The sequence below is a fragment of the Glossina fuscipes genome, unplaced genomic scaffold (assembly GCF_014805625.2).
Source record: "Glossina fuscipes isolate IAEA_lab_2018 unplaced genomic scaffold, Yale_Gfus_2 114, whole genome shotgun sequence".
Taxonomy (NCBI): domain Eukaryota; kingdom Metazoa; phylum Arthropoda; class Insecta; order Diptera; family Glossinidae; genus Glossina; species Glossina fuscipes.
Genome location: NW_023998457.1, coordinates 3969302 through 3991729, shown reverse-complemented (window position 1 = coordinate 3991729; position 22428 = coordinate 3969302). Strand labels below are relative to the sequence as shown.

Below are 22428 nucleotides of genomic sequence, written 5' to 3'. Positions count from 1 at the left end.
AAGAGGGGACCTACCTGGTCCAAATTCGGTAAGGTAGATTGCTATCTCGATTTACTATTATGAGCTAATTTTATATGTTGCATGTAGAGTAGTCGGAAAAGCAGCCGGATGCGAACCGTTTTCAATAGGATTCGTTCTTGGGATAAAGTACGTTTGTGTACAAAATTTGAACGCAAAATACATGGACAAACATCAGGCGGACAGATGGACAGACAAGCTTAAATCGATTTGGAAAATGATTCTGAATAGAGCGGTGGGTCTGGATAGAGAGAAAGGTCTATCTTAAGCCCATCTGGGTGTTACAAATGTCCGCATAAATTTAATATACCAAGTACGACGAATGGTGTAGGGTAGAATGAAATAAATCAAATTTTTGCACAATAGGCTCACTTTCGGAACGGCTTATACGAAGGTCCTCATGAAAAAGGAGCCTTTATATGCCAACAAAATCCAATATGTGGCGTTTTACGATAAGCGCGGAATAATAAAACTTTTAACAAGAAAATAGACTTGATAAATCCGGTTTATGACGCGTATCATAATTGCTTTCACGAAAAGTATGCCTTCACATTGTAATAAGGTATAATTTTTGGTGTATGAGCAGGAAAATGAATGAATAATTGATTCATATGATATGTTGTAGGGTATTTAATGCACGGCCATGCTCGACTACATAGTTTTTATTTATCATTCTTTACATCACTTGTAGTACAAGGATATAGGAAGGTATGCAATACCCAGAAAAACTTGAGATGTACATATTTATTATGTCGACCGATTCAGAATCACGTTCTAATTTACAGGACACAACCTTCGCGATATTTTTGTGAAATTTTGTACATTGGCATGTTGTAGCCCAGTGGCAAAACTGTTGAAAATGGTTTAGCCCGGGCCACTTTTTCGACCACTGTTTATATAACTCCGTTATTTTGGAAAGCCGCTATATTAATAACTGTGAGATGGTGGCAGGGTAACTAAAGACCGTTCTTGCTCGGCTGTAGTCGTCGTCGGTCAATTCAGAATCATTTGATTTGATTTGATTTCATTAAGTTTGACCGTCTGTCCACTTTTCTTTTGGTCAAGCCACAAGCCGTCATTTTCAAGATACTTTGACGAAATATGGTATAACGACCTGCTTTAGCTCAAACACGACTGCTATTGAAAATGGTTCAAATCGCGTCAACACTCCCCATGTAACGCTTTATTTTGAAAAGTCGTTGTGTGGATAATTGACGAGTGGTGTAGGATGTTTAATGGTCGGCCTTGTTTGGCTTCAATATTTTTATCTGTTTTCATTTCAACTTTCTGTTAATTTTACCGTTTTTTTGTGAAATTTAACAAATTTTCACTTAATTGCTTACTGATAGATGACATCATTGTCTTAGCCTATGCTGCCTTGCTCGTTATGGTGAAAAATTATTTTGATTTAAATCTTTCTAAATGATAGAATTTTCATTTTTGAAAGTTTAATTTACTTCATTTCAGTTAAATATTGCAAATGAAAAGCACTTCACTTATAATCAGTCAGTAGTGTTTATCTGTGACAATAACAAAACGAGTGGTGTAGGATGTTGTTTGGTCGGCCTTGTTTGGCTTCAATATTTTTATATGTTTTCATTTGAATTTGTTGTTAATTTTACTGTTTTTTAGTGAACTTTAAAAAATTTTCACTTAATTGCTTACTGATAGATGACATCATTGTCTTAGCCTATGCTGCCTTGCTCGTTATGGTGAAAAATTATTTTGATTTAAATCTCTGTAAAGGATATAATTTTCATTTTCATTTTTGAAAGTTTAATTTACCACATTTCAGTTAAATATTGCAAATGAAAAGCACTTCACTTATAATCAGTCAGTAGTGTTTATCTGTGACAATAACAAAAACTTTTCCAATCAGTAAAAGACAAAGAAAGAAAAAACAAATAGCATATAAGTAAATAGAAAATTGATGAAAAGTATTAAAGTAATTAATTCTAAATATACGTTATGACAAAAATGTTATTTAATTATTTTTGAATGATAAGCAATTGTAAATAAAAAAAAGTTGTATTTATACTCAAGATACTCAGGGTGTTTTAAATTAAATTTGTGACAGCAAGAAAACGCGCAATAGAAATGCGTTAAGATTTAGATACAATCTTGATCATCCTAAGCTGCCTCGGCGTTTTCAACTTACGACGAAATCTCCTTTGAAGTCTTCCTTTTGATTATTCACTAGAAAATTTATCTAGAAAAACATAAATTTCATGCTTCATAGTTTCACTTACACTTAATTGAAATCTGCTTTATTGGCTTTATGCTATGTTATTGTTCCTTACAAACGTTATTCGAGCGTTTTGTGAGGGGAAGAGGGCGGGGGACTTACGTCGATTTGAATGTTCTGCATGATCACGTTGCATTTACGTTTCCGTTACACTGCTGCCAGACGCATTACATCGCCAAAAGCAATAAACTTAAAGTCAACAATAATTTCGTTCCTTTGAAACTGCATTTACGAATAAGGAAAAAATTATATTGCATTTAGGGCGGATATATTATTGAGTGTTTAATTACATTTCGAGCGTTTTGTTCATCAAATTGAACATTTACTAAAACAAAAATACAAATAGAAGTTGGCCTGTGGTGGCCATGAAATCCCTCCTTCCACCCAACAGATTACGATTCATATTACGATTTTTTCAAATGGAAACTGTACCGTCATTGATCAAAATATCTCTAAAACTGCGGCTTTGCAGGTTTAAAGCCAGAAAACAAATCGGGCAGATGGACATACAAGCTTAAATGGACTCAGAGAGTAATTCTGAATCGATTATTATAAAAAAGCATGAGTCTATCTGAAACCCTTCTGGGTGTTGCATGCATCAGGACAAATTCGATATACTCCTTGTACCGTAAGTATTGCAGAGTACAATTATACAATGTTTTTTAAAAAGTATTACTTATAAGCAGATACTAATTTTGTTCACCTTTCGGCCTTTGTTAGATTTTCTATCAAAAGAGCCATTCGCCATAGAAATATATGAGTTGGTTAGATAATGATGATATATAACGAATGGATGCCGTTGAGGGAAGGAATACCTGATGAATGAAGCGCGTTGGATAGTCCATTGCACTTTAGTGCTTCGAACATTTTCAGAACTTGTTGTGCAGTAAGTAACCAAGCATCGTATTTGACATCGTGCGATCATTTATTTTGCACAATTACATAAGTTATTGTTATACCAATGATCATTAATGAGACTTGCTTTGGCTTGGAGCAGTTCATATTACACTATACCGGAAACTAATTCCCTCAAAGATAAACCAAAATTTATTTTACAAAATCCATGTATTATCATAAAATAAACATTCGCGATCATAATTGAGTTGAACTACTTAGCTAAGTAACATTTCCTGCAAATGGCATTTTCTTCAATATATTCAAAGCTCGCCCTAGCTATATGTTTTACAGTTTGTCGAATTGAACAATGTCTAAGGCGCCGTAAACTCTAAAAGTAGCACTTTTACACAGAACTATTATCTTGTTGCCCAGTACAATGTAATGCTAGTTGAGCTCCCTCTTGAAAATTGCTCAGAAAATCAAAGCAAGCCTTAGTTAAATCGTCTGCTGCATTTCTTTTAAAGCCTTTGCCTATCTTTGCGAATATCTTTCCATGATTTTTGCCTAGACGATCAAAATTGATGCCGAATATTTTTCATCCCATTCGCATGTTACTCTAAGTTTAAAAAGGAACTAAATTCGTTCATAGACTCATCCACAATTATCTAACAATAAAAGCCCCTTCAAGACAATCTTCAAAGAACGTATGGATTACTAGATCCATCAGTGACTCAATTGTCTTAAAAACAGTATATAATAAAAAGCGATAAATTAATTTTGATAAATAACTTTATTTCTTTAAACTTCTTGTGCTTTGTGCTTTCTACTTATATTGAATGCCTAAGACTTTAGTTGATAGAAAAGTCTAGAAGGTAATCGCCACCCATTTTATTGCATATTAATCGATATAAATGTCGCACGCAGTGAGTTACAGTACGTTAGTGTAATCAATTATCGGAGGATTTACAGGATAGGGAATTTGAATTATCGCACATAATAATTTACGTACCTCAGGGCTCTCGATTATCATAGATTTTTACGATATAAGACCATTTCCTTTTTCGTATAGTAGTATAGTTTTCATAGATATAAATGCTGCCCATAATGAGTTGTCGTGCGTTAAGGAAATCTGTTATCGTAGGATTTTACGAAATAAAGTCATTTATATTAACGCATAGTAGTCGATATAAGTACTACAGCGTCTGTCGTATACCATACGTGTACGCATTCAATTACCGTTTGATTTACGAGATACGGCTTCAGCATTATCGTATAGCAATCGATATAAATGCTGCACATAATGAGTTGCAGTGCGTTACAGAAATCACTTATTATAGGATTTTATGAGCTGCCGCTATGTACATTACCGCATAATAGTCAACATAAATGTCATATATGATGATTTTCGTACGCTTTTATAAGATGCGACTGTCTACGTTACTGCAAATAAAACGATATAGATATCGCGTATAAAGGATGCGCAATCAATTATCGTACGCTTTTAAACTTGTCTCGTATCCGAAGGCAATCACGATCAGCTCCATAATGTTCACAATGGAATTATGTTAATCCGTATACTACTTTCTTCATTATGATTGCTTTAGGAATTCCAAGCGAAGATATGGGATTAAATTTGTTAAAAATATACTAATAGAGGATTATAATAACTTTAATCAACATTTACTATGCTAAGTTATAAATCTGCAGTGATGGATGGAATAATAAAAAAGTTTGCAGATTTTAAGGAGAAATCTTAACTTGTCTCTTGCCTTTTATGGATGAAAGTGAATATTATATGTTTATGTATTAAAAAAAAAAAACATAAGCTATCAAAAGCTTAAAGAAGGCGTCGACTGTGACCATTTGGGTTTATAAAGGTACACTTTGGAAACAATTGTGAAAATGATGTGAAAGATTTTAGTCCGTTACAGTGCACCTACTATTCAGAGCTCTATCGCATCGATCATTAAGCCGAGCTTCCTTAGCAAGAGAAACTGTTTCAGAAAGCGTACAATTATGTGCGGGTTGCTTTTTCCTCCTTACCTGTATTTGTTACGATCGTAATAACCAAGTCAGGATAACTGCTCTTGCAATTGATTGCGTAGCGTAATACAAAACTTTCTTGTAATAAATAATTGTATAGTTATGTAATATATAAATAAATATACTCCGAAACTTGAATCGTTTTAAATCAGTTTCTAATCAAAGTTCTCGTTTATATGCACTTTCATGCATACACACAAATATATACATGTATATATGTATATATACTCACTTGATTTAATTGACTTTCACCTGATAACAATTTTCTGCCTATGTATGCAATTTATTCTCTTTGTTTGCTTGACTTTTAACAATGCAGAAATTATTTTCATTGTTGTTATGTTCAGGGTTTTTTTTTTGTTTTTTTTTTTTTTTTTTTGCTTTATAATAACCTATATAACCATATGCACATATATTTTTATTTATGGAATAAGAATCTTTGTATAATTTGCATACACTTTACATTGTGATATTTATGTACCTGGGCTTGTTTTTGTTGATCCTTTATTGCAACGGTTGTGGATTTATAAAAATTACCGTCAACGTAATAAAGACAGGAAAAAAGATGCAGGTTAATAGGAAAAGAAGAAGAATGAAGCAAACTATAGTCTCTTAATTACTCATGGATACCTTTAGATGTCCATGACATGCGGTAAATATATGGAAAAATTCCATTTTTTTTGTTATCAAAACGTAATAGTGGTCGTAAGTGATGGGTACCGTACGGACCATTCTTTAGAATTCATCTGTAACAATTATCAATAATTTTTTTTGAAAAAAATTTTAATTCCGTGGTTAGATAAAAAAGTTCTCGCATTTTCTTTTAGAAGAAGACATCCTCCAACATTTGCGATTATCAACCGCAAGACTTCAATTTCCAACTACAACTTCATAATAAAATTTTCTAGAAAAAGAAGAAGGACATGTTTTGAAAATGTGGCTTGAAGGTAAAGCAAAAAGATTGGAAAAAGATTTTAAAGATTCGAAAAAAGATGTCCAAAAATCGACTATAAAATCCGGTAAAATGAATGAATCAAAGAAAAATTAAGAAGAATTCAAAATGACGGTGGCGAGCCTACCAGAAGCAGCCCTTCGGGAAAAGGGTTTTCACTTTCTTTTGTAAAATATATAGACACCCTGTATCCCACAGTAATTATTCATATTACGACTTTTAAAACTTAAGTGTCGTATGGGAAGTGGGCGAGAGGCGTTTTGTCCATTTTCAATACCATCCAACGTTTCTGCCAAATTTGAAGTCGATAGCTTCATTTTTGCCCCCAGCCGAATGTGCAAAGGACGTTAAAAGCGATTTTTTTTAATCCAACAAATTTACATATCATAATATTCTGGGAAAAACATCGTCACTTGGATATGTAAAATTGTCAACATATGACAGCAAATGATTTGAGTTAAAGTTCTGCTATCGAATTTAAAAAAAAAACAATTCCTTTTTCCTTTCTGCACATATCGCACACACATTTGATGCTTTTATACCCAAAAGCAAAAAGGTTAATTTTATCGTTTTATTGGGTATAACAGAAAACAGTACTATATAGACTGCTTAAATATTGGGTGTATAAATAAAAAAAAATTCTGTGTAACTTTCGAGTGAACTTAAATTTATTTAATAAATATTTGATACGAAATTTAGTTGTGGAGTACTTACCACGCTAATCTTTGCCTATTATTGGGTAGCGTGGAATGCCTTTTGGGTAGCGCGTAATGCCCTGTAGAAATATCGAATTGTTTCAAGGTGAAGCAGTTATCGAGCCATTTCCATACATTTTGTTGGCCTGATGATGGATATGACTGCATCGATCTGAACAAAGGATGAACAGGAAAAGTCAACTCCGAGGAATAATCCGGAATAGACGGACATTCGTAGTCCAAGTTCACGATCGCTTCCGGGATTGCTTTTGACGCATGCAAAAGTGCGTTGTCATAAAGCAAAATCGCTTCTCGATTAACTTTGGCTACAAAAGGCCTTCTTTCTTCAAGCAACTTCTTCATTTGATTACAAGGCACGGTTTTGTTCCACGCACACTCCATACACGATTACAACTAAAAGAAGTACACATGCTTTACCCTTTGAAGAAAAACCGGGCGGGCGAAAACTGCCTGCCGAACGGGCGACTTTCTTTGCCTTTTTTTTCACTTTAAAGCAGACTAACAAATAGTATCACAAATGTTGCTTGTTGACATAATTTCTTTAATTTCTTACGGCGTGTGGACAACTGAAACTTATGTCGTGTTAGCATGAATGCTTAAGTTATGTAAAGCAGATACTTCAGAAGAAACAAACGCTTCAGGTTTATGTTTATTATTATTATTGTTATGTTGCCAATTCGCATCGCGCCCATGCCCATAGCTGTCCAGCTTTAAGGTTCTAATGAATCCAGCCACTATCTTTGGCTCGTAGCATAATGCTATGTCTGATGCTGTGATATTTTCGACAGGCAGCTGGTATCTAATTCTTCAGATCGCCTCGCATTTATAAAGAATATGATGGGCAGAATCTGCATGAAGCGGCAGCTTCATTTTTCAGATGATACCTGAGAGAATTATGAACCCTGTGGAAGACGGTGACCAAACCTAAATCGCTTCCTATTAGCAAACGTGACTTTTTCTGTGGCTATTGCGATATTCGTCTTGGCTACTTGATACGTAGAGAAATTGCGGACCTACCAACGTCCAGCCGGCTCCGCTGTTGGCTAAACGAACAACTCTTTCGTAGCCTTCAATATCCGAATGTTCAGGCACTGGTATTAAGTGCACGTCATTTCGATTTCCTAGCTCATTCAATGTTTGCAGGCATTTCGTGCAACTGTGTCGCCATGCAGAAGTAGTACCAACAGGATTATCCCACATACATTCATGCTAAGCCAGATACATAGCTGCTGGCCATTCTCCTTATGTGGATAATTCCCGCTTCTGTATTAAGACTTCTACTATTCTATTCTTCAATTCTTTGTGGTTGTTGTTCCACTGTAACTTTTAACAAACATTGAACCACTCGAAACCATTAGCATACAAACCACTATCAATTTCCAAAACTCTTACATATATCTCAGGTTTGGAAGAGAATCGTATTTTAGTGTTTGAAGCTATCTTTTGAGCCAATAAAAATTTCTTTGAATAGTAATGCAATAACTAAGCCACTATCCGAAATTATGCAACTCACATCACTCATAAATCTCTTTGTACTTGTGTAAAAGTTCACATAACACACACACATTTTGGCTTTATATCTTAGTATTACGAATTTTCGCCTAATTAGCGTTTTGTGCTCTTTGCATTATCGCTAACAATAACTTTTGAGCGGGCAAGTCAGTAAACAAGTGGTTCTTTTCACACCCATCACCGAATAATGAGGCGTATATTCATTTTGTCAAAGCGTTTGCATCTACGCTCATGATGCAAAAGCTTGATGCGAAATGTGTAGCAGACCCGTGGTCAAAAAAAATGGTATTATTCGCCCTATTGCCAAAAGTAAAATTAAAGAAATAAAGGGATTTTTAGTAACTTCCCTAAGATTATTAATAGAAAAGACTCAAAAATACAGGTCACTATGACGCTCATGCTCACTAAGTTAGCTTTTCTTTAGATTGCGTCCCTCCTTTAGATTCAAATCAATATATTGCACAAAAAATATACCAAAGAGATTGCGGATTACGGATACAAGGAATATATCGCAAGACTCAGCTCACTATTCTATCGAAAAATAGTTCGATTCGGCTTACAATTGCCTAATTAACCGATTCTAAGACCGTAAAGAGTTTATATTAGATTACGGCTACTCAAAGTCGTCCTTGCCAGCCGGATCAATATTTTATGAATAAATTATTCGAATCAATCCAACTGTCAATCATGTAGCAAAACGGATTTTCATTCGCATACCTTAGAATGCTGCTCCAAGGAATCTATCTCAAGTCAATGCACAACACAAAAGTGGTTCGATTCGATTCGCAATCATAAATTCATACGCTTTTCAATTGTTCACCATAGAATCTTAAGATCCAAGTGCCTACTCTATAGATATATTTACCGAATCGATTAGCAGTCAAAAAAGTTTAGTAGATAGAATAGATTTTTACATGACTCTCAGAAAAAACCCATTTCAAGACCAAAAAAAATATTCTACGCAAAAGTGATTTAAATCAATCCAAAACGGTCGTAGACCACTATTTATTAATTAAGAAGACTTTCAAAAATGTTTCTTAAATACGTGTCTCAGTTGTTTTGCAGGATCCAAAGCAATATTTTGTAAGAGTATAATTCGAATAAGTTACCAAGCATAGTCACGATAATATGATTGAGAAGATTTTCATATACATGCGCACAGAATTTATCAGAGAATCGAAACCAATTTTCTATCTAAAAAAGGTTTAACTGGCCTGTCTATATCTAAGTTCACCATAGATTCCGCGTATAAGAGATTTGCTTCAAGACCTATATTAGCGTTTAAGATCTAAAGCTATTGAACTAAGAGAATTTCCATATGTTGATCCCAAATTGTATTTACACGGGATTCAATATCGAAACCAAAGGAATATTTTACGCAAAACCAATCCGAAATGATAGACTGACATATTCAGAATTTCATTAAATGCATTTGGCGATGTTTCGTATCAAAGAATTTTTTGTTCGTCATCAATTTTAGTCATAAAATATTAACCGTTGACCCGTACTACCGTAGAAAGGCTTCTTTTCTTAAGAGTTGTTACCGCTTATGCATATATGAGAAAAAATACGGCTAAAAATTTGGCTTGGCACATTAAGGTGTCAGATCACTGTTTTATTATCACTGTGCTATTATCATAAAATCGCTGAAATTAGACTGTGTTGCACTGCAAAACGTTTCTCTTTAAAGAAATAAGTATATAGGCGGAGGTTCAAAAAACAGTTCTTTCTTTAATATGCTAAAATTTTCCTTTTTGAATATATTTTGCTAAGGACAATGGTTTGGATGATCCGATTCGATTTCAAAAGGGCTTCTCTTTGGACCAAAATATTTCAAATTTCATTAGAGTTTCTCCAGATTTGCGTCAGACATTAGAGAATCTCCCTAAAGTCTTTCACTGTGTTACATATATCCGCGAAAATTTCTTATACCCAAACCAAAAGTAGTGTAAGACCATATAAAGCATAGAATATTCTTTTAACAAAGTCATTCGCATTCGTAATTGAGGTGTGCTTCGCTTATTGCCGTCCTGTGCAACATTTTAGTTTCTTTGCATTGCCGCTAATGGAAAAGTGTACGCGTACCATTCCTTAAGTATTAGAAAAATTTAAATATAGAACATTTAAATTTAAAGTTGAGGAAATTAATGGTTTGAATGCAAAAATGTCATTAAGCATAGGGTTTGCTAACATATTCCTTCTGTGTCGCAGAAAATTTAACTTTCCTATAATTATGATTATACCCTACATTAACTGTGTTGCAAGTATATATTTAGTTTGTGCGTACAATGCGTACAACTAACAAAATGAGATGAGATAGATCCGCTTTTTATTATACGAAATGATTTACAATCACTTTATAAATCAATTTAAACTTGTCTGTCCGTCTCTCCGTTTTATTTTCTTGCGTCCAACCTACAGGTCGCAATTTTTTGAGACATTTCAGCCCAAGGACGAACGCTGTTGAAAATTATCTCGGTCGAACCACCTTTTCGACAACTTCCCATATAAGGTATAACCCTATTCCAAAAAGCCATTATGTGAACAACTGTATTAAGCGAATTGTTATAGGGCATTTAATGGTCGTCGTGTATTACGATTATTTTTTTTTTTTTTTTTTTTTTTTTTTTTTTTTAACCATTTTATTCAGCATATATGACCTCAATATGCAAGAGAAGCAACTACGAAACTTCGTAGGTGATTGTTTTCCTTACCTTTTTTTTTCATAATATTTTTAAAAAATCTATAATTGCGGCAGCGATTAAGAAAAAGACGTGAATAAGGGGAATTGAGCCAAGGCAAGAATGTTACCATATATAGCATATGTATATATATATATATTTTTTTTTTGTTTTTTTTCTTTTTCTCACCACAGAAAATATAAAAACAAACAAAACACCAAAAGAACTTTTTATAATGATGATTATAAAATTTTTTCACACTTACGCACACAAATATATCCGGTCGAGGCTGTTTATAAAGCCGAACATATAATCCCACTAAGCTAACTGGATGCAACAGTAGAATACAAAATACAATGCTTTGACTGTTAATATTCCTTTCGGCTGTAAGCAAAGAAACGTTTGCTTGTTTTGTGCGCACATGCATGTAAATTGCAAAACTTAATGTTCATGCCAGGCGCGAGTCTCGTTATCATAATTACGGGGTTTAATGGAGATTTTTTTTTTTTTTTATATGCTCGAAAATTTTTGCACACTTGCAGCCCTTGCAAGCAGCAAGCGACTCTTGCAAAAATAAATCGACTAAAAGTTAGTCTTGTTGCTATTGCCACTTTTACTTAAACTAAATGAACATAACTGCAACGATTTTAAGGCAAAACGAAAGTATAAAAAAAAAAGCATTTGTAATAAATATATTTTTCCGGTGGGGAAATTAAATTGCGTTCATTTATTCTCATACATTTTGCACATATTCTTGTTTATTATTGTTACTCATCGGGTTCGGTATTTACTCTACTTTTATGTATTATTTTAATCTTGTTGTGCATTGTGAAGCTTTGGAACTTTAAAAATTTAGAAAAAGTTTTTGTTTAAATAGTTCTTGATTTTTTCAAAATGACATAACCTTACATTTCCTGACTTGTGCCGAGATTTCCCAAAATATGTCTTCTTTAAGAATACGCAATGTAACTCACATTTTTAAAACCCAATTGCGGAGAAATTCTCACCTTACATTCGACCTCTAAAGACAATTCTTCGTTACTTCACGTTGAGCTTATATTCGATATCTAAAGTCAATCATTCGTTACTTAATATTGAGTTTATATCCGGTCCATATAATCGCTTCAGTAGAACTGACTAAAACATTTCTTGTAATGAACGGCCGTCAAGAAAAAAGCGCACCTTAGAGGCCAAAATCTCTTTAAAAAAAATTTCAAACTGAATACATTCCTGTGAGTCTATCGAAAGTTGAGGTTATGTTCGATACTTTTCAATTATCTACTTAACTAAATCAACACCAGTGTAGAACGATCAACCATAGCAAAATGTTTAACAACACCCGATTAGAATTAATTTAAACTTTGCTTTGATCGATGCGAGAACGACGGTCACCTTTCGCTTTTCAAGAAAAACTTGGTAAACACTTCCCAAATAACTTCATCATTTGTTTTTATAAATTCAACTCTGATTAACCTGCTGAAATAACTAGCGAAGCTCTCGACCAACTGGACGAACTTAATTCAGTGCGAATTCAATCAGCATCGGAAACAATTTGAAGATCAATAATTTTGAGCAAGCTATGCTTCCGCCTTTTCCTTTTTTCTCACATCCTTCCCGACTACCACCATGCCTATACGTATAGAAGACATCCTTTTCATAAGAAAGAAGTATTTGAAAATGTATCTCATTCTGTATTTCTGACCTAATCAAAAAAAAAACACAAGCACATATTTTTGAATTGTAGCCAAACATAGTAGTACACTTAAGGGATGCCGGCGAATGTTTTCTGAAAATGTCGGCACAAATTTCAACCTTCACCAATTTGTTTAATATATATGTTTGATACATGTCGCACGTAAGAAGAGAGGGCGAACTATACTTGACAAAATTTCGCTCCGGAATCATATATGCACACATGAACATAGCGAACAACGCAATATACTGGTAATGGTTAGTTAAACTTATCTGCATTTACCTTTACTATGCTGTTGTACGTTCGCCGAGAATGCCAACATTGTTGTTACAATTGCCTCTTAAGCGAATGGCGGCATCAGCAGTAAGGAACACAGGCACTTAATATTATATAATTAATGAGTAACAAATGTTTAAATTATAACAACAGCAGACCCGCATTATAAAAATAAAAAAAATAAAAAATCTGGAAAATAAGACAAAAAACAGCATATGATGTCATTAGTATTTTGTATAACTCTTAGACGAGTTTTAATAGCATTTTTATTGTTGCTTAACTTAGCACAAACTCTTCGCCAATTGCATTAATGTATAATACATTCGTTACAGCCTCTTAAGTACAGCCAGTAATTCTGAATTGCTAGTCACATAATTAATGCTAAGCGTTGTAAGAAGTATATATATTCGCTCTTTTTTTTTTAATATGACCAATTGCTCAGAGGACACCTCTTTTACGTGTAACATGGCGACGGTCACAGAGAAGCGGGAATAAAGAGAGACCGGGACCTATAGCTTCGTCCTCGACGGCGGTGTTCCTTTCCTTGGAGAGTCCTCGATGGAATCGGGGGTCGTCAGCGTGCAGACTTCCTCACTGACGTAGTCAGCTACTAAGGAGGTCCAGTACACAACCACTAGGTTATAGAAAGTGTACAGATAGTATAGTCTGATGAGTGACTGGCGTGAGCAGGGTTGATTACTTCTACAATGAATACAAGACGGTCAGTGGTGTGTAGGTGCGGCTTCCCCGGATGTGTGGAAAATCCAAAATGAAAGTGAGAAATTACGTATATAATGACACCCGCATGCCGGTAATTCTAGAGCATGCCATGCACTACGGAATCCACGGGATTAAGGTTACTCGCCCATAAAGTCACGAGTGCCATGCTTAGGCGGGTAGAGGTGACAACATTAATTGAACTGCAGATTAGTGCTTGCCAAGATCCTTCGGGGGACGCTTGCTTATTGACATACCGTCTAGAAACTTCAGTGAAAGCTGGCAAAGTGTTAGGCCTAACCGCTTGGATGCAGCCTTTTGAGGTGTACTCGCGGTGGCTGCGGTTGTCCTCAAATCAGAGGTGCTTGATAGGTCTCGTCCTGTCTAGAGGGGAAGGTTTGGACCACACCCGAGCTTTCAATCTGCTGCCCATTACTGGGTTAGAGCCTCGCTCCTGTAGGATTGTTTTGCAAGAATCAAAGGTTCCCAATTCAACTATATTAATTGCCAAATATTCTAGGGAAGTGGTCTTATTAAGGCGTCACGCAATGTGCAGACGTTAAACATCAAGATAATCTGGCTATAGTTTCGATCTATTATGCTCGACCAAGCTGCAATTTAAACCAGAAAACATTGACTTGATAGCATAGCGGATGATTTTAGATGATAACCTTTTCACCATCCTGCGACGTCCATCGATAAACACAAAGGTCAGTAAGGCTATTCAGATGAAAATAAGCAAATGCGTCTTATTACCTACCGTGGAAAGGTGAATAAATCAATAATATTAAATGAAAAACCGTTATTTTATGTAGAGGAAAGTCGAAACAATCGAATTTAACCGTTACATACATTCGTTTCTCCCATTTCTTCATAATTTTTACCTATAGTAGCCGCTGATCAAAATTTTTGCAAAAATCTAATTTATGTGCCGTTTATTTAGAAATTAGTGTAAATCATTTTTTTTTTTTTTTTTTCTTTCTTTTATATATTGATAGAGTTTTTCTGAATGAAGACTTATCGTTAAGTTGCTATTAATGTTAACATATATTTAGTTTTTTTTAAAAAGAGAGATGTTTGGGGTTTTAATAATAAACGCCATTTATACGTTTGCTTACAAATTTGTAACTCTTTGCAAAATAGCTAATTTTTAAAAGGAATCTAGGAGAAGGTTGGCATATACAAATTGTTTTCGAATATTTATAAGAATTCTCTCAGAGAAAAAAAAAAAAATTATTGCTTTTAAATCCGTATCGAAATTTTATGTTTTTGTATGAATAACAATAAAGAATAAAAATAAATAATTCTTCTTCTTATATCGTAATACATTACTTATAAAATAAGTCCTTCATATACCTTTTTTAATCTACAAGAGATAACATTGTCCAAGTAGCATATATTTATTGTATATATTACCAAGTAGTGTAATATCTCAAAAGAGTCTTCTTAAAATAAAATTGATAGCATGAAAGGATATTTATATTGTATTTACGCATAGCATCGTAACGTAATTTCGACAGATGTTTTTTGCATTCATTTTTCGCCATCTTTATGTACAGCACATATATATGCAGTGTTATGTATGAAGTGAAAACGGAAGTTCAATAAAGGGGAAGCAAAAAAATTTAAAAACAAAAATGTATTTTCTCTGCAACAAAAAAAAAAAAAAGTTTTCATTTTTTAAAACACTTACCCGAAATATGTTATATTAATGTATTAAGGGTAGAAATAGAAATAGAGATAAAGGATACAAATATAATGAAGAGAGAAAGAGAATAAGGGAATACAAATAATTGCTAAGTAAATTATCATTATCAAGCATATATTTAAGCATTTTGGATAAATATTAAAAAAGCGGCAACACGGCAGTTATACTCTAGTGATATCTTCATCTCAAGGAGTTCTGCGGTTTAGAACTGGTTTGATCAACTATGGTGTTCAGAAAGAAAGCTTGCAAAGTTTGTCAGGATCGATGTGCAGTGTGTTCCGAAAAGAAAAAAAAAAACAATTAAAAGAAGGCCTCTTCCTATCTAAGTAGTGACATAAGTGATATCTTCATCTCAACGGGCTTTGCGGCATAGAGCTGAAGAGTTAATTGTTAGCTTCTGAATGAAGCAAATCACAGCTTTTTAAATATATCAATAATGCTTTATTTATTTGCTTATAAAAAACAATAGTTTATATATAGTTTCAAAAGATAAAAAAAATAAAAATTATTGGGAAAATACCAATGCTGCTTATTTTAGTGCATTAGTTAGGGAAGACGAAAACAAATAAATAAATTTGTGGATCATATTTGCAAAATTTGGTTTTTCTAATGATCCAGATATAGCTGACACACTTATCTAAAAAAACTTCAATTTTGTATTATAAGAAAGGTATGTGTACTATGACCTTATCAAAAATATCCCATATATTCGAACAAAGACTACTAAAAAGTGCCAGCATTACACACTCTACACTACTCTGCAGTTATATGAAAAGTCTTCGGAAAAATAGTCCGAACATTTTCAATGGCATTCGTGAAAAAAATTCGAATGAAAATTCGAGTAAAAACACTACAGGGGCGTACGGGTTAGCATTGGATGTCCTGCAGTATTCTGCAGTTATTCATATAACGATCTCTCAAAAAAAGACGCTATATGGGAAGTTGCCGAAAAAGTGGTCCGATCCGAACCATTCTCAATGGCATTCGTCCTAGGGCCAATATATATCAAAGCGTAGCATATTCCATCAAAATATCGCAAATATGGCAACGTATGGGTTCAACAAAAGGAAACAAGCCGGACAGACGTACGAACAAGCATCAGAAAGTGATTCCGAGCGGATCGGTACAATAAAAGTTAAGTCTATTCCAAGTTCTTGTAGGTGTTGCTTACATCTACACAAACTTAGAGTAACTTAGAGTAACAAGAGGAGAATTGTTTGAATTATGAATCGTGTGGTTCTCAAAAATTGTGCTTTTAAAAAAGTGCCCATGTACTGCCGCAAAAAATTTAAAATTTTCTTTTGCCCACAATTAAAATTTTTAGATCATTCTTGGTTATTTGAGGGATAATTTGAGCCAAAAAAAAAAAATAATAATAATAATTGAATTTTCTGAACAGTGGCATTTCTCAATAAGGAAAGCATCGTCTATGCTTGCTATAACATATTTTTACTAATATAAGGACGACATTTTCATTGCCTACTTTAAGACTTTATTAAAAGCGAGATGATACAACGAATACACAACTCACATATCAGTGGTGCGTAGAAAACGCAACGAAAATCGATAAAAGGGTTTTCAAAACATAATAAACATATCATGTATGTCTCTGCTGCGTCCATGGAGTTAAACACAGTATATAAAGCTTGGCACCTTTACAACTTTTCATGTATCATATATAATAATTTATTATAGGCAATATATTATCATATTTACGAAAACCACAATATTTTCACCAAAGTGCAACCAATATGTATTTATACATGTAGCAGTTGCTCAAGTTCCTAGTTTTAGTTTCCGTGCCAACAATTGAGTTTTGATTAACATGGCTGAATGTAATAAACGTTTTATTGTTTATTTATAAGAGATTTAACTACCAATATTATCTTCATATAGAATTCGAAACTTTAACTGTTAAAAAAAGATTTTTGCAAACTATCTTCCAACAAGAGATTTCATTTTAAATTTTGTGCTCTTTTCTAAATACTAGCAAGCAGCTCGTTCCGATGACGTTTAACAAGTAAAATCCAGAAAATGTTCACATAAGTGGATAAATATCCACACGCATAACACAAGGACATACTGACAGCTCACTTATCGCTTTTTTTTTTAAAACAATTAGCCTGACGAGGCATTGTCGTCTGGCTGGTTTGGCGAATAAACGAAACTGATGCATCTGTGGCGCCGAAAGCCCAAGAGAAACGATTGAACAGCTTCTTTATTGACAACCAGTGAGAGTTTGTTAGATTTTTTAAGGCTGACAGTGTAGTTGAAATGCTTTTTTTTTAATACCTTGTACCAGTTGTGCTACAAGGGAATATTAAGTTTGTGCGCATGTATGCAACATAAAGATTCACTTGACATAGACTCACCTCATAGTGTACCTATCCTTTTGGGGAGCCGTTTTGAAAAGCTAGTCTGTCCGTCTGTCCGTCCTTTTTTCTTGTATGCAACCTACAAGCCGCAGTTGTTAAAATACTTTGATAAAATTTGCTACAGCCAGGTGTCTGGGCCCAAGAATGGAAGGTATTGAAGATGGTTTGAATCGGACCACATTTTCCACTTCTTCTCATACAACGCCTTACCCTAAAAAGCAGTTATTTAAATAATTACAGGATGGTGTAGCATATTTGATGGTTGAGCATGGTCCACTATAGGGTTTTTATTCGTTGAACAAAACAACGGCTCAACCATTACAGTAAATAAACGATCTACCGAACGCTATTGATTGACTTCTTATGGTCCGAGATGGACGGTAAAAATGTGGGCAGCATCAACAGCTTGGTGAAAAACGAAATCTCTTTGTTCCTGCCGCAACTAAAAACTAATTTTAAAAATTTGAACACAAAACCCAAAGTGTATTCTGAAATTAATAGCAAACATTGGCTCGAAATTTTTTACATCCGTTTTTACGTTGATATGAAAGTGATCTGCTTAAAGGTTAAACGAAAAGTTATATCCAGTATAAGATACCTTGAAACCGGTTGGAAGTGCTTGTGCAGATGCATTAAAAAGATCTCTTTAAAATTGATTTCGATCTAATAATTGATCCGTCCAGATTTAACAAAATATTTCCTAATATACTTCTAACCTATGGCTTGGCTGCGTAGTTATAGATTCTATGTTGACGTGCTTGAGACGGTCCAAAGGGAACGCTGTACGCCTTCCGCGGCCTGATAATAAATTGGAACTCACTGAGAAAAGACCTGAGATGTTGGATCTTACGTTCATATTTAAGCTTTGCAGATGTTCCTATTCACAGTAAAGTCTCAAGATAGTTTGCACTATTGAACCTAACACAATGGCAAGCTAATTATGAGTGGTGCAATCCGTTTCTGTTTTTATGTCACCTATTAGGCGACTATTACCACTTACTTGATTTCTCGGTCTAGTAAGATTGAAAGCATTATATTATGTAATTATGTACCAAAAATTTTCGGTTTTTGTATCATATGTACACAGATAAATCTGGCCACTACAATTCACTATATCTCATATGTGAATTCACGTTTTAATCTCTCTATTCTTTGTTATTGCACACTTCATTCCTTGGCAACGAACGATGTGTGTTCAATTAACTTGAAATATTTAAGGCTTTTGGCAGGTGCATTATGGTGCTGCTCAGCTTATAAATAGCTTTACTTTTCTCCTTTGTTATCATTGGTATATAAAGCACGTATTCATTCATTAGCACATATCTCTGTATCTTATGTTATATTAGTTTCACATGGATTCCCTGTTGAATATTATAAAAATATTTGACTTATATTCTGCCATCTTTTAGCTTACATTTGTATTTCGATTTGTGTTGTAGCGCAATTTATTTCGCAAATGAAAGGAAATGAAATGGAATTGAAATGGTTGATGTATTTCAAAGACTTTATCAAAGGTGAACATTACATTTATTAGATGGTTGCTTAGTTGCTTTTGATACAATTTTTGTTATTGTATCGTCTCTATATGTGTTTACGCTTGCACTCTAATTAACGCTTAGTCTTGATGCGGAATTGATTCTTTCCTTCTTCCCTTTCGATGCCCTCAATTTCGTTCCAATATGTATCAAGGCTGGACTCCAAATGCCAAATGCTATAACAGCAAGTACTCCATGTTGCGATTGAAATAAAAGCAAAGGCTTTTTTTTCTAATAATTCTTTAACACACTTATCAAAACTTTCTAGTCAAAGTAATTCTCTGTGACTGTGTAGACCGTAATTATAGGAAACTCTTCAACTCTAAGCACATTGTACAATGACATTTTGATAACTTTTAAATTTTTTGAAATTAATTACATTTTTATGTTTCTTATTATTTATAAGAGATTTGTAGCACATATATCGCTTTATTGAATTCACAACCGATTTTAATTATCTCAGCTTAAATTGCACTAACACACTCTTTATTCACTCACTCAAATCTGCATAAGTTCCGTTACGGCATTAATAGAGATTTCTAAAGTTCCATTCACTTCTTAATGTCGTAAGTGCGCATCATGTACCGCCGCTTAGGCAACCTCGACTTTCTCAAATACTTAACATGTGGTTTTGATGTTGCTCGGTTTTATTGATGCTTTCTATTTTTCTTTCCTTTCGGTATGTACGTGCAAGTGTTTCTATTTTTCTTTCCTATCGTTATCCATGTATCAATATATTCACTACGCTTAACTGCTCCAAAGTTACTCCTTCTATTTAACAGAATTGTTGCCAGTTGCAGACTTGCTACAGCTAACTTTGCTTTTGTTCGTTTTTCCTTTCTTTTCATTCTCTACGTATACCGGTGTTTCTATTGTTTTTCTTGTGCTTCTCGTTTTGTTTGCTTAGTTTTGAAGTTCATTTGTGTTAATTACATTTCATTGATAATACAACAAGATATATGAATGTTGTTCGATTTCGATTTTTTATTAGTTGTGTGAAAGTGACCCGCTCTTTCCATGTAGTCATTATCTTTCTCAAGTTTCATGCGGAATACAAACTAAATGCAAAAACGGACACCTGGTCTTTTCAGGTTATCAACGAAAAAGTCAGTAGTTGGGTATTGTTGTAGAAAAAGGAAGGCCGATCGGCGAAACAATAAAACACTTTTATAAAATCCGCATACAATAATTTCGTGATAAAAACGGGAAAGGAACAACACCCAGACTAGAACTGCCAAAGTTTCCTCGGCGAACTTCTCCTGTTGCCGGATATTCCTCCTCTTTCTTGTCCCTATCGCATCAATTGTTGTTGATGATGTTTCATTTAATTGAAATAAATAAAAATGCACCACGCCTACCTGACTACCCCCAAATGGAGCCGGCTACGATATATAGAAAGTGTGTTCAAAAAACAAAAGACTGGTTTTATAAATTTCGTAGATGGTGTGCATGTCCGCAACATACGATGACGTTATCAATCCTTTTGCATTTTTAATTTGTTTTGGAAAGATATAAAGGTTGGACGTGCTTTCGGCGTACTTGCTATCAAAGAAGAGATCAAAGTATCTGCATTCAATTTTGTCTTACTGAAAATATTGACTACGCCATTTGTCGATTCTACTTTAAGCAAAAAAAAAAAAAAGTTCGCAAATAGTACAAGCTTCTGGAAGCCGACCAGGTAGATATCAATGACAAAATCCGCTCTGGATGGCGCGACATGTCAACAGCCAAAGAAAATGTTAAAGCAGTGAAGAAAATTATTATAGAAAATCAGCGAATCATTATTATTAGGGAAACTGTTGAGAGTTTCGTCATATCCGTTGGCTCATTCCATACAATTTTTTCAACTCTCTCGACATTAAACGTGTGGCAGAAACAGACCCATGAAATGACGGAGCTTTGCTGCGATCAAAGAGATAAAGGCCACATGACTCGAAGGGCTCAAGAGTGTATTAAAAAGCGTAACCCAGAACACTGCTCCAAGGATTAGCAGAAACGCTGAAGCAAGTGTGTTATATCTAAGGGGAAATTACTTTAAATAGAACAAATTAGATGAGAAGAAAAATCAGCTTTGTTTCTTGAACATACCTCATAGCTTTATCGTAGATATTAATCGTTCACCTAGTGTGCCTCATGGTTATTTGGACTTTGATATAGTAATGCATGGATTATTCATCATCCGTAAGGACTGAGCAGAAGTATCCTCCGACTTAAGCAGCAGGAAATATTCAGAAAAATAGTGTTCGGTTTTTTTCTTTTGTTTTTGTTAGCTTAGAACTACCCTTACCCAAGGTCCAAGGAACTATGTTGTGCTTGGTTTAATGATATAATTTATATCACAAGCTTAATTAGCATTCTACAATACTAGCTGCACACTCTCTTAGACACGGCGGGACTCATATTCACACATTCAATAAATCTAATCTTTTCTATATATATATATATTAATCTGTTGTATATATTATGCTACACATCATTTGTCACGTTTCTCCCATAAATTAACGCTGTTTATATGACGAAGTGAGTTCCCTATGATAAAAATCTTTTATTGTTTCATATTTATATATTTTCCAGTATACTAAACCTTAAACAAGAACAAATGCAATAAGAAATTGTGCGGAAAGCATTATTAATGAACATCATTAACGAGGCCAATGACAGCAATTTATAATAATAGCATCTACGGCTTTAAGTTTAAGTATCGACGACGAAAAATCAAAGTAATCACCAGTAAACTGAAATGAAAGGTAGTAGTAGAAGGAAGCATTCGAATAGTATATATATATATATATATACATCGTGAGTATTTAATACGCGTAATACTTAATTAAATTAAATGCGAAAATAATTGTTACATAATACAAAGAGACGGAGAGTCAAATGTAATTTATGTTTCAATTGAGAATGTTGCGGCAAACGCTATGGATGTTAGCTTCCATTTATTGAACGTAATATAAAGCAAGAACAAGTGTAGGAGGTAAAGCCGAAACAATAGCAGCCAACGTCAGTAACAACAACAGCGCCATCGTCACCGATAGTAAATATATAAACAAAAACAAAGACAACGATATTGTTAGCAATAATAAATAAATAAGAACAGTTGCCTGTATATATAAAGCA

At 34.1% G+C, this 22428-nt stretch overlaps 1 long non-coding RNA gene across 1 annotated transcript; it reads left to right on the top strand.

Moving 5' to 3' along the window:
• The first annotated feature begins 2769 nt into the window (after positions 1-2769).
• LOC119639925 lies at positions 2770-22411 on the top strand. The gene is made up of 3 exons (XR_005247588.1): positions 2770-2891; positions 2984-3149; positions 21883-22411. It is a non-coding gene; the product is annotated as an uncharacterized LOC119639925 (long non-coding RNA).
• Positions 22412-22428: the final 17 nt, after the last annotated feature.